This window comes from Amborella trichopoda, chromosome 6, assembly GCF_054954075.1.
Source record: "Amborella trichopoda isolate Santa Cruz 75 chromosome 6, AtrichopodaSantaCruz75HAP2 v2.0, whole genome shotgun sequence".
NCBI lineage: Eukaryota > Viridiplantae > Streptophyta > Magnoliopsida > Amborellales > Amborellaceae > Amborella > Amborella trichopoda.
The window spans coordinates 8,933,800-8,947,376 of record NC_142341.1 but is presented as its reverse complement, the minus strand read 5'-3'; the positions used below and the strand labels follow the sequence as shown (position 1 = coordinate 8,947,376).

The following is a 13,577-nucleotide window of genomic DNA, read 5'->3' as shown; positions in this document are numbered from 1 at the left end:
AGGGTAGGCAAAATCACTGTTCATTTACGCCTTGGGTAGACTTTTCATATATATATATATATATATATATATATATATATATATATATATATATATATATATATATATATATATATATATATATGGGAAAAGATGGAATTAGCTCACTAGCTCATATGAACATATGAGCCCAACGTCCCATATTGAATCTGGGCCGATCTGACGATCACAGATGTTCAATAGTGTTTGAATTTTAGTTTTTTTTCTATAAATCCAAATCACTTAAAATTTTAGGTGTGTATTCATTAAAAAGAGCTGAATCTTTGAAAAATATCAAAAAATATTTTATATGAAATAAATTAACCAAAATACCCCTAAAACTTTTTGAGGGTATTTTGGTTATTGTTTTTTTCACTGATAATTGTTTTTATATTTTTATTAGGTGCACTTTGATGAGAAGAACACACACCTAAAATTTCAAGTGATTAAGATCTGTAAAAATAAAATAAAATTTAAGTACTACCAGATATCCGTGATCGTCAGATCGACCCAGATTTAATATGAGCCGTTGCGCTCATATATTCATATAAGCTAGTGGACTAATCCCATATTTGCCCTATATATATATATATATTATTTTATTTATTTATTTTTTGTTTTTTACCTCAATGAATACAATTGTAAGTCTCACACTTTCTCCATTAATATTCAAACCATCGTTTGGACCGTGATGACCCCTATGAGTGAATATTTTGATCCTTCACTAAAAGCTAAAAAAAATTATTCTCCCTTGGAGCATATTGTACATCTCTCTAGGGTAAAACTTTATTTAGAAGTATACCGAGAATCTCAATTTATCCGGATATAACCTCCTCAGCCAATCTGGATAATTCTGAAAAGGAAAAAGAAAAGGAAGCTCTCTCTAAAAAAAAAAAAAAAAAAAGACACATCCTGATATTGTATAGTGATCACTTAAAATTTCGACTGATCTAAGTGATTAAGAACTAGGAATTTGTTTTCTGTTTTCTTACTAAAAATAAACTTCTTGTGATTTTCGAAATATTATATAGGAAACGGTATTGCGTCGAGATGGTAGAGGCAAGATTTTCCTTGCCCAACGCTTCAAGTGCAATTCCTATGTAACCTTGTCCAAAAAAAAACACTTATTATATAAATAGTGCGCTCCATCATGAGCACGCTGAATATGCTCTAAACTAAGAATTTAATACCCAGTGTAGATTTGCATGAATTCAAAATATAATAAACAACAAATTTATAATGGGCAACATCATGTTAGTGTCTTTACACAATGGCCGTGCAATCACAACCTACGTATTAGTTGCATATTTTCATGAATTTATTTATATTTCCAAGGAGAAAAATTTATATAATATGGACATGCATGTTCTAGAAATGGATACGACATCCCCATTCACTGTCTTTTTTTTGACACGTTTCGTTTTTAGAATGTGACTTTTTTTTTGTTAGAAAAACCATTATTCAATAAATAATATTTTATTTTGAAAGCAGAAAATATTGTAGAATAAAATAATGAAAGAAATGTCCATGGTTCCCTATGTCATTTATGATATGCGCATTTTTTATAAGATATTTTTAATTTTGAAAATATAAAATTTGAATCCCAATTTCATATTTTAAATAGGAAAAATTGTCCTTGCTTAGATATCAAAACTGTCCATATCAACATAAGTCAATTTTCAAAGTGCCCATCCCGTCATTTTTTTCAAAAATAGAATAAGAACTAAAACTCGTTTTTTGAATTAAAAATTAGCCTAATATTTTTTGCTTTTTTCATGATGGGGCTATAAGAAATTTTTGATGAATAAAATTCAGATCGACAAAATAATAATGTTTTTGTTATCATGTTTTACTATTGCTATTACATATCAATTGTAGTATATTTAAATGTATATATGAATTACACACTCACGTAAAGGGAAATGCTAATAGCATTGACCAGTAGGTGTACGCCTACATATGAGCCCAATGACCCAGATTCAATCTGAACCAATCTGACGGACATGACATCATTTCGTATTTAAATTTTAATTTGTTTTTTACATATCCAAATCACGTGAAATTTTAAGCATCTATTTTTCTCATCAAGGTGCACTTGATAAAAATATTAACAAAATAAATTGCAAGATAAAAATTGATCAAAATACCCTTAAAATGTTTCAAGAGTGTTTTACTCAATTTATTTTCCATGAAATATTCTTTTATATTTTTATTGGATTCTCCTATTTTTAAATAATACTCACCTCCAAAATTTAAGTGATTTAGATTTATAAAAAAAATTAAAATATTAAATACAAAATGCAATCATGTTCATTAGATCGGTCCAATTCAATATGGATCGTTGGGCTCATATGTAGCTATAGACCCACTTGGCCTATGCTAACATTTCTTTTATATATATATATATATCAATTGACAATTTATTGGGTTCTCATTTCTGACACTAGTATCTATATCATACACATGTGTCCGTATGCAAGAGTAAAATTCTCTAATTTGGCAACAAATGAGATGCATCACCAAACTCACTATTAAATGACAAGGTTAAATGGATTAAAGAAAGTAAGGTTTTGACCAAGGGTAATATGAACATTTTGCGGGGTAGGAAATTTATTATTGGAGCATCCAAGCCCAATAACACTGAATTTGTAATCTTGCATGGCCAAGAAAATCAATTTCTTTCACAATTATATTTATCTAAAATCTTAATATTACAACAGTTGGTATGGTCACAACTCAAGAGGTCTGGTCCACTTGGTTTCTTTAGACTCCATGATTTTTTTCGAATAAGTATTTGTATTGCCCTGCATTCCTTGCACAACAATGTGGATGCCTAATCTTCTTAACAAACCAAAATAAAGAAAAGGGAGTGTCCCATGTAACTCTGATTGGGGTGAAGGCATCAATCGATGTATCCTTGTACAACTTTGCTAGAAGAAAGAGATTTCATGTGGCAATGTTCCTTCCTCTCTTTGGTATAAAGGGCAACTAACTATATTCCATCAGCAAAACATCAATGAAAGGCCTAATGTCTTTTCCTTTATGTTTTCTTTTCTTCTTCTCTTTCTTTTCTTTTCTTCTTCTTTCTTTTCTTTTCTTTTCTTTTCCTTTGTTTTTTTTTTTTTTTTTTTTTTTTTTTTGAGGGAGGGGTTGATAATATTTTGGTTAGTAGCAAAAAGAGGTTACAAGCTTACAGGCTCCATAAATCCCGCTTGTAGTCTCATATTGGGGAGAAACTTTAATTGAAAAATTTGAAATAGAGACCATCATTTTTTTACCCTAAATAGAAATAGTGACTGCCACCGAGTAAATATTAGAGCAAGTTCACGATGAAGTAGATAATTAGGTGATGCATGAAATTTGATGACATAGAGAGTAATAAAATTTCGATGAAACATATTGACAGTGTCAATAAGAAAGCATGAGAAATACATCATCGATTTATAGTTAGGAATAAGAAAATATCTTATTATATCCTATTTTTAACTTTTATATCTCATCAAACTTAAGAATTTAAAATATTATTTTTAAATTAAATGACTCAATCTTTTCTATCTTCCAACCCCCTATACCCTTTTAACCATGTATTATTGACCTTAACAACTTATGAAATAACTCTATCTCTCTCTCTTTAAAACTCCATCTCTCTCTCATATCACCGTCTCTCTCTCTCAAAACTCCATCTTTCTCTCTCACATCATCGTCTCTCTCTCTCAAAACTCTATCTCTCTCCCTAAAACTCAAACTCCATCTCTTTCTCTCTAAAACTCTCTCTCTCTAAAACCCAAACTCTATCTTTCTCTACCTAAAACTCCGTCTCTCTCTCACATATAAGAATGTGTGCTCGTGTTCGAGCTCAAGCTAAACCCCTTGGATGGTAAACTCACCAAGAAGCAAAGAAAGAGAGAGAGAGATGGAGTTTTAGAGAGAGATGGAGTTTTAGAGAGAGAGATGGAGATAAGGAGATATTTTTCCATTAGGAATTGCTCTCTCCTTAGGGTTGGCAATAAGCCGGACCTTGGCCGGGCCAGCCTTGCCTCTAGCTCAGCCATAGTCCCCATAGGATGGGTGCAGGCCTGGCCTAGCCTGTCTAGGCCAAAGAGGCCCTACCCCTACACAGCTAGCCCAAATAAAATAAAAAATTATAAAAAAAAAAAGTACAAAGAAAAAGATAGCCGGGCTGGACCGACCCTAGCCTAGGTCCAGTATGGTTCTACCCTCAAGCCATGGTTCCCTAGCCCCTTGGGCCATATTATGTGACCTAAGCCCCTAGTTTTTAGGGTCGGGTTGACCGGGCCAGCTAGGCCGGTCCACCCGTAGTAACATTAGGTTACCAATTGTCGCTCTTCAACCTCATCCACAGTGACATCTTGGAGCTGATGAACTCGTTCCAACGACTTCATCAACAACACGATCAATGAAACCATTTTTAGTTCCCTGCACAGGAACAATTGTCTCCCTGTTGGAAATTTGCAGGAGCATTGATGTAATAATTTGATGGGAAAATAGTAAAAAATAATAATAAGGGTGAAGAGGAAGCAGTATCAACTGAATGATAATTCCCTATTTCATTGATACAATAAAAATAATTGTGATAACAAACAAATATAACGGTCTTTTAGGGACCATGACCTTTCTTTTGAGGTTTCTTTTACATATATCTCTCGAAACCTTTTTTTACTTTTTTTTATTTTTATTTTTTTATAGATTTTTGGATTGTCCAAATATGTTGAATGTCACCCCTTTTTATAGGTGTTTCGTACCATCATATCATTGTTTGCTAAGTCGCTCGATCTATCCGCTAACTGCCCGGATAGATAGGAACCAGCCAATGGCCAGTTCTGGTTTTGGAATAAGGAATTTGATTTGTAATGCATTTTTAAATATTCTTTACATTATGGTAAAGATAAAAAAAATGTTTTGGTCATTAATACTCATTTTTATATATTTTCCCATCTTTTTTTAAAAAAATTAAAAATAGCCTTTGGAAAATATAAAATGAGTTAAAATCCTTTTTTTAAAAAAAAAAATTTCTATTTCATTTGAATTTATTTTGTTTTAATCATTCCTTATATGTTTTTCATAGTTTAGTAGATTTTTTTTTTTAACACTTTTTGAGACGTGTCTGTTTAGAGCGGTTGAATCAACCGATTTACTAATTAGATCAGTTAAACTGCTTCCAGATCCTTGTCCGGATAACGGCTCCAGTCCTATTTTGCGAACACTGTGCCCTATGCACCATCATTTGGTACAACCTATTTACACCGTCATTTTGAAATGTTCTTGCAATGTTCTTTGGCGGCTGGTCATGAACTTTCTAAGGCAGCTTCCAATACCCTTTTTTTTTTCTTCTTCACTAAATAATATCCAACCGCGTGACTTTTCCATTTAGTAAGTGAAGAGTGAGTTCTAGCGAGAGAGAGAGAGAGAGAGAGAGAGAGGAGTGGAAAGGCCGTGGATGGGACCGCGTTTTGTTATACGTGGTAAATTATTATTTTAATATCTATTTTTAATTTGTCACTCTCATTATTTTTTTGAATTGGATAAATTTGTCTATTGAAATTGTGTCAGTGAAGATGTTTGTAAGCAGGTCATTTGTGTTGATGAATTTTGGCTTCATTTTTTTTTATCAGTCAGCTCCTTGATGAAACGATTAGTACTTCTATGTGCTTTGATCGGTTGTGAACTACTGGATTTTTTGTCATTGCAATGACTGACATGTTGTCACAAAAAATTATTGTGGGAGAATTTTGCTTTTGCTGTAAGTTTGATAAAACTCTTTTGAGGCAAACAGCTTTACATGCTGTACTTGTTGCTAGGATGTATTCGGCTTCAGCTGAAAATAGAGCCACAGTATTTTGCTTTTTTGATGACCACGATATCACTTTTGTTCTTATGCATAATATATAGCTGGAAGTGCTTTTTCGATCACCAATAGAACATACCCAATTACTACCAGAAATCCAACATGATTAGTATTATTTTCAGAAATATATTTGGTACCGGGTCTCTTTGTTCCCTGAATATATCTTATTTGCTTCTGCAAAATGTAGTTTACTTGGTTTATCTATGAACATTGAACAAATATTGATTGCGTGCACAATATTTGGTGTTGTGTTGTCAAATAAATTAAGGATCCAACCAAGCTTCTATAAATTGATGCATCTATTTTTTTTGCACCATCATATTTTGACAATTTTTCATTCATTGCCATTGGAGTACTCACTAGCATGCAATTTTACATTCTGAATTTCTTCAAGAAATCTTTAACATATTTTTCTTGAGAGATAAAAATTTCTCCATCTGCTTGTTTTACTTGGATTCCAAAAAAATATTTCATAATTCCCAAATCAAACGGTTCATATTCTTTCATCATGGCTTTCGTAGACTCTTCCATTATTTTTTGGTCTGTACCAATATAAATCAAATCATCCACATGAAGGCATACAATTAGAAAAGAATTTTCATTTCCCTTTTTCACATAAAGTAAAGGTTCACTTAGGCTCCTTTCAAATCTACTTTTTTGAAAATATTTATCAATTTTACTATTCCAAGCTCTTGGAGCTTGTTTTAGCCCATACAATGCCTTTTTCAGTTTATAAAATTTTTTATCCTTTTTTTTTTCAATAAAACCCAATGGTTGTTCAACATATACTTCTTCTTCAGTTCTCCATTCAAAAAAGTATATTTTACATCCTACTGAAAAACTGGAAATCTTAATTGGGCAGCTATGGCAAAAATAATTCGAATAGTTTCCATTCTGGTAACATGGGCAAAAGTTTCATTGAAATCTATTTCAGGTTGTTGTGAATAACCTTTTGCCACCAGAGGAGCTTTATGTTTTTGAATTGACTTATCTTCATTATATTTGGTTTTATAAATCCATTTGATACCAATTACTTCCTTTACTTTGGGGTGATCTACTAATTCCCATGTATTATTATTGTTATAACTGAAATTTCTTCATTCATGGCATTTACCTAAGTTTTCTGTTTGGCTGCTTCTTCGAAATTTTGTAGTTCACTAGAAAAGAAAGCAACATCACATGATTCATAAATATCTCAAAGAGGCCTTACTTTTTGGGGAGCGTCTCTGATTTTGAATCACTTGAACTTGGACTTCCTTGTCTTGGACTTTCTTGACTTGGACTTGAAGGGCTTGGATCTAACTTTTTATTTGAATCATCATTCTCTAAAAGTTTTGTTTCGTGTCAAGAATTTTCATTCCAATTCCATTCATTTTTGTCATCATGTTTTTTGATTGTAAAGACGATAAGCTTTTGAAACTTCACTGTATCCAACAAAGATATATTTTTCACTATTTTCATCAAAGTTTTCTTTATTTTCAGTGATAATTTTCCCATAAGCAATACATCCAAAAACTATGAAATAATTTACTTGGTTTTTTCTTATATCATGCCTCAAAAGGTGTTTTATTTTGGGGGGATTTTGTAAGAGACCTGTTCAAAATATAGACAACAGTAGAAATTGCTTCAGCCCACAATTTATTTGGAAAGTTATTGTCTTTCAACATACTTCGAACCATCTCAACTATTGTTTAGCTTCTTCTCTCTGCTACTCCATTTTGTTCAGAAATAAAAGTTCTAGCACTTCAAACGTGAAACTTTTACCAAATTGGAAAGATTTATTTTTGAAAGAAATATTTCAGCCAAACAAACATGCCGTAATAGATAATTCACATATCACAATAGAAGCCCTCTTGAAAAAACGTACTCCCCAATGTTAACCTCCCAAAACCAAAACCTGATATTTCCTTCCTATTAAAAAATAACATCATCTTCCATGTTCCTTATCCAAGTATAGGAACGGACCTCACCCACAAAAGATAACAATTTATTTATACCCAAAAAAAGACTTAACTTCCTAAAAAATACAGACTTGTTAACTAATGCAAAAAAACCCATACTAATTTTGTTTCTTAAAATTAACTTTAATAAAATAAATAAAAAATCTACCTATATCTCTAGAAATAAAACTATAGCAATCAAATCACATCTTGATCTGTATAAGAGAGAGCGTGGGAGATTTCGGTAGAAGAGAAACAGTGCCATTGAGGAAATTTAGTTGTGTCGCAAAGTGAGCAGGCAGTCCTTTACTATGCTGGCATCCACAAGACGTTGTGTGTCATCAACCGTGTCGATAGAGGTCGTCCATAAAACACACATACCAGGCAATTTTGGTTCATTTGCTCGAAGGCCGTGTAATTCAAGAGCTCTGATTCCTGGACCATGAGGAAAGAAATTAAAACGCCATGATCTGGAACTCTTTGGCCAAGCGGAAAGAAATTACAGGTCCCAGTTTCATACTTTTTCTTTTCATCGCAAATTAAATAACAGGAACGTTTTGGTATCTTATAGATGGATTTTGGATTCGAAAATAATTTGGGGGCCGAGAATCTCAACTATCATCAAAAAAATGAAAATACACTTTGAGAAGGTATCGAAATTCCTCCTTTTCATTGACACATCTATTCTCTCTAGATGTTTTCGACGTAGAGACTCTAAAGGCATCAAATAACTCAACATGCAGATACCCATTAACACTCTTTCACACACAAACAAACACATAACGAGACATGTAGATGAAACCCACAGCAAGGGCTTTACATCTGAACAACAACAGGAGGATCATCAAGAGTGGGGTATGGCGAAGTACTGGAGTAGCGAAACTATTGTTGAAAGGGTTGTGAGTGCGGTGATGAGGAGTCCTACAATAAACGCCATAACCGTCCATGGGTTCCTGAAATAGGTGTGCACAAAGTAAGCTCGCCACTTGTTCCATCGTTGGTCGCAATGCCTTTTCAACTGAATCCTCACACCGTGAAGAAAATCATTGAAGACCTCTGCCAATTTCTCCTGACTCCCTAAGTAGTTCTCTATTATACCTGCCTTCTCAAGTAACTCTACGTCCTTGATTGTGTCCATCAGTTCCTCCATAAAGGCCACATATATGAGCAGACCATTGTTTCAGTGCCTACTTGCAGCTGCTCAAACGCCATACAGTTCAAAAGCTCCGATCCCTACACCAGGCAGGTACAAATTACATAACCCCAAATGTCATTTCTCTTATTCGGTAAAGCATTCATTTATGTAAATTAAACCAGTGATGTGCATGTGTATTGAATATTAATTATTAAATAAAATAGAACTTTCTAAAAAGCGTAAAGTTTGTTTATAAAAAGGGTTTACAAAAGAGAGAGAATTTGATAGATCCATTTTCAGATATGAGCTTCTATTAGATAATAAATAATTTTTTGTGTTCTCAATTATATTGCGTTCTTACCTAGTACTAAGTAAACTAGTAAATATAATATATAAAAGTATATAATAAGACTATTTACCTTTGGTACAAGGTGGTCACAATTAATCTTTGACCAATGAATGTGAAATTCAGTGGATGCATTCATTAAATTGACAAAGCTAAAAGTTCAAAACGGAATTTTCTCAAAGTTTGTGACATACCCAAGTTATCAAATTTCACATTGGATGGTTATAAGTAATTATGAACTTCTTGTACCAAAGGTAAACGGTGTCATTGTATACAATCCCATATAATATTTAGTCATGAGTAAATATTATTTTGAAATATTATAAAAAATAAAATTGCAAAAGCATATCACATAAACTTGAAAAATATAATTGCAGTTCCATTTGCATTTTGAGCTAATTATTTTTCTAAAATAATTTGAATGGATGAAAGTAAAAGAAGAAAATTAGAGTGGGAAGATAATAACCCATTGAACTCTCCCAGAGCTCAAATTTGAACTTACCGTGTGGTCGTCGACGAATAGAGTCGGCATGCGCAGTACCCCATGACTGAAACTCACGTCCTTGAAGGCTCGTGTTCTGCGCGTTTTTAAGTTCACCCCGGCCTCGTCAAGATTCGTGGCCGTGAGCCGCTTGATAAAAAACTGCGTCTCCCTCTCATTCTCCTTACTCTGCTCCTCCGGAACCAGAGGCACCCCACACAATCTCTTTATCCATTCCCACATTCTCTTGAAAAACCTCGGCTTCTCCTTGAGCCCCTCGGGCCCTTTTATGCCTTCCCACTTGGTCTGCCTCTCCTTGTCCAACCAATGCAGCGCACCCATCTCCTTGAACCCTTCCAACATGATCTTTCCCTGCGCCTCGTCCATGTGATACAGCCTCTCCATCCCCTTTATCGCGTCGTATAAGCCTCTCGGCGACTGTTCGAGCAGAGTCTCTAGTACCAGTTGCGGTATCTGGTTCTCGAGCAGCAGCATGTCATTGAATACTTGGTACATATACTCTGCCTTTTTCTTGCCAAATATAGGGTCATTCTCCTCATCCTCTCTGAGAAACTCTAATAGGAAGCAGCCATCCAAGAGCATTATCTCCAAGAACTTGGCCTGATCCAGGCAGGCAAAGTCGGGAGGCCAGTCATAACAAGCCCAGAGCTTGTGCTCCACCTTTCGAAGGGCATTTTCAAAGTACTCGCGAGGTTTCTGCCTGCGATCGAGGAAGCGGTGGAGGGCCCTGGCCTTGTGAATTTCCATGCCACGGTAACGGGAATTACCGTGGTGGAAGGGGCCGAAGGAAATGAGCAAGGGAGTGAAGGCTCCCTTAGTGAGTTTCCCAGTTCGTCTTGTCTTGGGCCACATTGCTTATTTCTAATGTCCATTGCTCCTGTCCTGGCTTGTTCAATTCCTCAGTCATTTGGTACTGGGTCTTTCAGACCACGCTACCTGTCTTTGGCTTTTTAACTGCGAGGGAGGACGATCAACAGAGAGAGAGAAATGGCGATGCAGAGACTTAGGATGAAGGGGTTTATGTAGGGGAAATGAACTTGCTCCTAGCTTGGATTTTCTTCTCCCCCTTATGCTCTCTTTTGAAAAGTCTCTCGTACTGTTGCTTTTTGATCTTTCATTTTAACATTTGGGCCTAGTTTTTATGCTTTTCCTATTCCATAAAACTTATATACTTCCCCATATCCAACCCTCTATTTTAATGGACGACTGAGATGACCCCAATCACAATGCCACCTCTCCCTATTTTATTTTTAATGTTCTTACAAAAGATTTTGATACCAAATTTTGAGGATCTACTCCTCTCTTAAACTCGAATCGGTAAAACAAATAATCTCAATAAAATAAAATAACCAAAATACCTTTGAATGTTTGAAGAAGTATTTTGGTCATTATATTTTATCGAAAATTGTATTTAATATTTTTTTTAGGTGTGTCCCATTGAGAATATGACACTACCAAATTTTAGTTTCATACAATTTATAGAAACAAACTTAAAAATAAAATACTCTGAAGCATCGAATCTAGATGAAACAATGAGTGGCTCACCTTATCTAAATTAGACAGCTAGATGGGAAAAGTATATATCTTCACTTTCAATGTTCTAGGGGAAGTTTAGAACACTGATTATATATATATCAGTTGACAATTTATTGGGTTCACATTTCTGACACTAGTATCTATATCAACACTAGTATCTATATCATACACATGTCTCCGTATGCAAGAGTAAAATTCTCTAATTTGGCAACAAATGAGATGCATCACCAAACACAGTATTAAATGACAAGGTTAAATGGATTAAAGAAAGTAGGTTTTGACCAAGGGTAATATGAACATTTTGCGGGGTAGGAAATTTATTATTGGAGCATCCAAGCCCAATAACACTGAATTTGTAATCTTGCATGGCCAAGAAAATCAATTTCTTTATATTTATCTAAAATCTTAATATTACAACAGTTGGTGTGGTCACAACTCAAGAGGTCTGGTCCACTTGGTTTCTTTAGACTCCATGATTTTTTTCGAATAAGTATTTGTATTGCCCTGCATTCCTTGCACAACAATGTGGATGCCTAATCTTCTTAACAAACCAAAATAAAGAAAAGGGAGTGTCCCATGTAACTCTGATTGGGGTGAAGGCATCAATCGATGTATCCTGTACAACTTTTCTAGAAGAAAGAGATTTCATGTGGCAATGTTCCTTCCTCTCTTTGGTATAAAGGGCAACTAACTATAGTCCATCAGCAAAACATCAATGAAAGGCCTAATGTCTTTTCCTTTATGTTTTCTTTTTCTTCTTCTCTTTTTTTTCTTTTCTTTTCTTTTTTTTTTTCCTTTATTTTTTATTTTTTATTTTTTGAGGGAGGGGTTGATAATATTTTTGTTAGTAGCAAAAAGAGGTTACAAACTTACAGGCTCCATAAAGCCCGCATGTAGTCTCATATTGGGGAGAAACTTTAATTGAAAAATTTGAAATAGAGACCATCATATTTTTACCCTAAATAGAAATAGTGACTGCCACCGAGTAAATATTAGAGCAAGTTCACGATGAAGTAGATAATTAGGTGATGCATAAAATTTGATGACATAGAGAGTAATAAAATTTCGATGAAACATATTGACAGTGTCAATAAGATAGCATGAGAAATACATCATCGATTTATCATTAGGAATGAGAAAATATCTTATTATATCTTATTTTTAACTACTCAAGAATTGAAAATATTACTTGTAAACAAAAGGACTCAATCTTTTCTATCTTCCAACCCCTTAAACCCTTTTAACCCCTTAAACCCTTTTAACCATGAATTATTGACCTCAACAACTTATGAAATGACTCTCTCTCTCTCTTTAAAACTCCATCTCTCTCTCATATCACCATCTCTCTCTCTCAAAACTCCATCTCTCTTTCTCACATCATCGTCTCTATCTCAAAACTCTATCTCTCTCCCTAAAACTCAAACTCCATCTCTTTCTCTCAAAAACTCTCTCTCTCTCTAAAACCCAAAAGTCTATTTTTCTCTCTCTAAAACTCCATCTCTCTCTCACACATAAGGTGTGCTTGTGTTCAAGCTCAAGCTAAACCCCTTGACTGGTAAACTCATCAAGAAGCGAAGAGAGAGAGAGAGAGATGGAGTTTTAGAGAGAGAGATGGAGTTTGAATAGGATGTCATTTTAGTATTTGTTTATACCCAAAAAAAGACTTAACTTCCTAAAAAATACATACTACTTAACTAATGCAAAAAACACCATACTAATTTTATTTCTTAAAATTAACTTTAATAAAATAAACAAAAAATCTACCGATATCTCTAGAAATAAAACTATAGCAATCACATCTTGATCTGCATAAGAGAGAGCGTGGGAGATTTCGGTAAAAGAGAAACAGTACCATTGAGGAAATTTAGTTGTGTCGCAAGGTGAGCAGGCAGTCCTTTACTATACTGGCATGCTCAAGACGTTGTGTCATCAACCGTGTCGATAGAGGTCGTCCATAAAACACACATACCAGGCAATTTTGGTTCATTTGCTCGAAGGCCGTGTAATTCAAGAGCTCTGATTCCTAGACCATGAGGAAAGAAATTAAAACGCCATGATCTGGAACTCTTTGGCCAAGCGGAAAGAAATTACAGGTCCCAGTTTCATACTTTTTCTTTTCGTCGCAAATTAAATGACAGGAACGTTGTGGTATCTTATAGATGGATTTTGGATTCGAAAATTTGGGGGCCGAGAATCTCAACTATCATGAAAAAAGTGAAAATACATTTTGAGAA

General features: G+C 34.2%; 1 non-coding gene across 1 annotated transcript; it reads right to left on the bottom strand.

The window, feature by feature from the left end:
- Positions 1–8,550: 8,550 nt before the first annotated feature.
- LOC18437997 (UPF0481 protein At3g47200) lies at positions 8,551–10,753 on the bottom strand. Its single transcript, XR_002281643.2, has 2 exons — positions 9,808–10,753; positions 8,551–9,057 (listed from the first exon to the last, which is right to left on the bottom strand). It is a non-coding gene; the product is annotated as a UPF0481 protein At3g47200 (transcript).
- Positions 10,754–13,577: the final 2,824 nt, after the last annotated feature.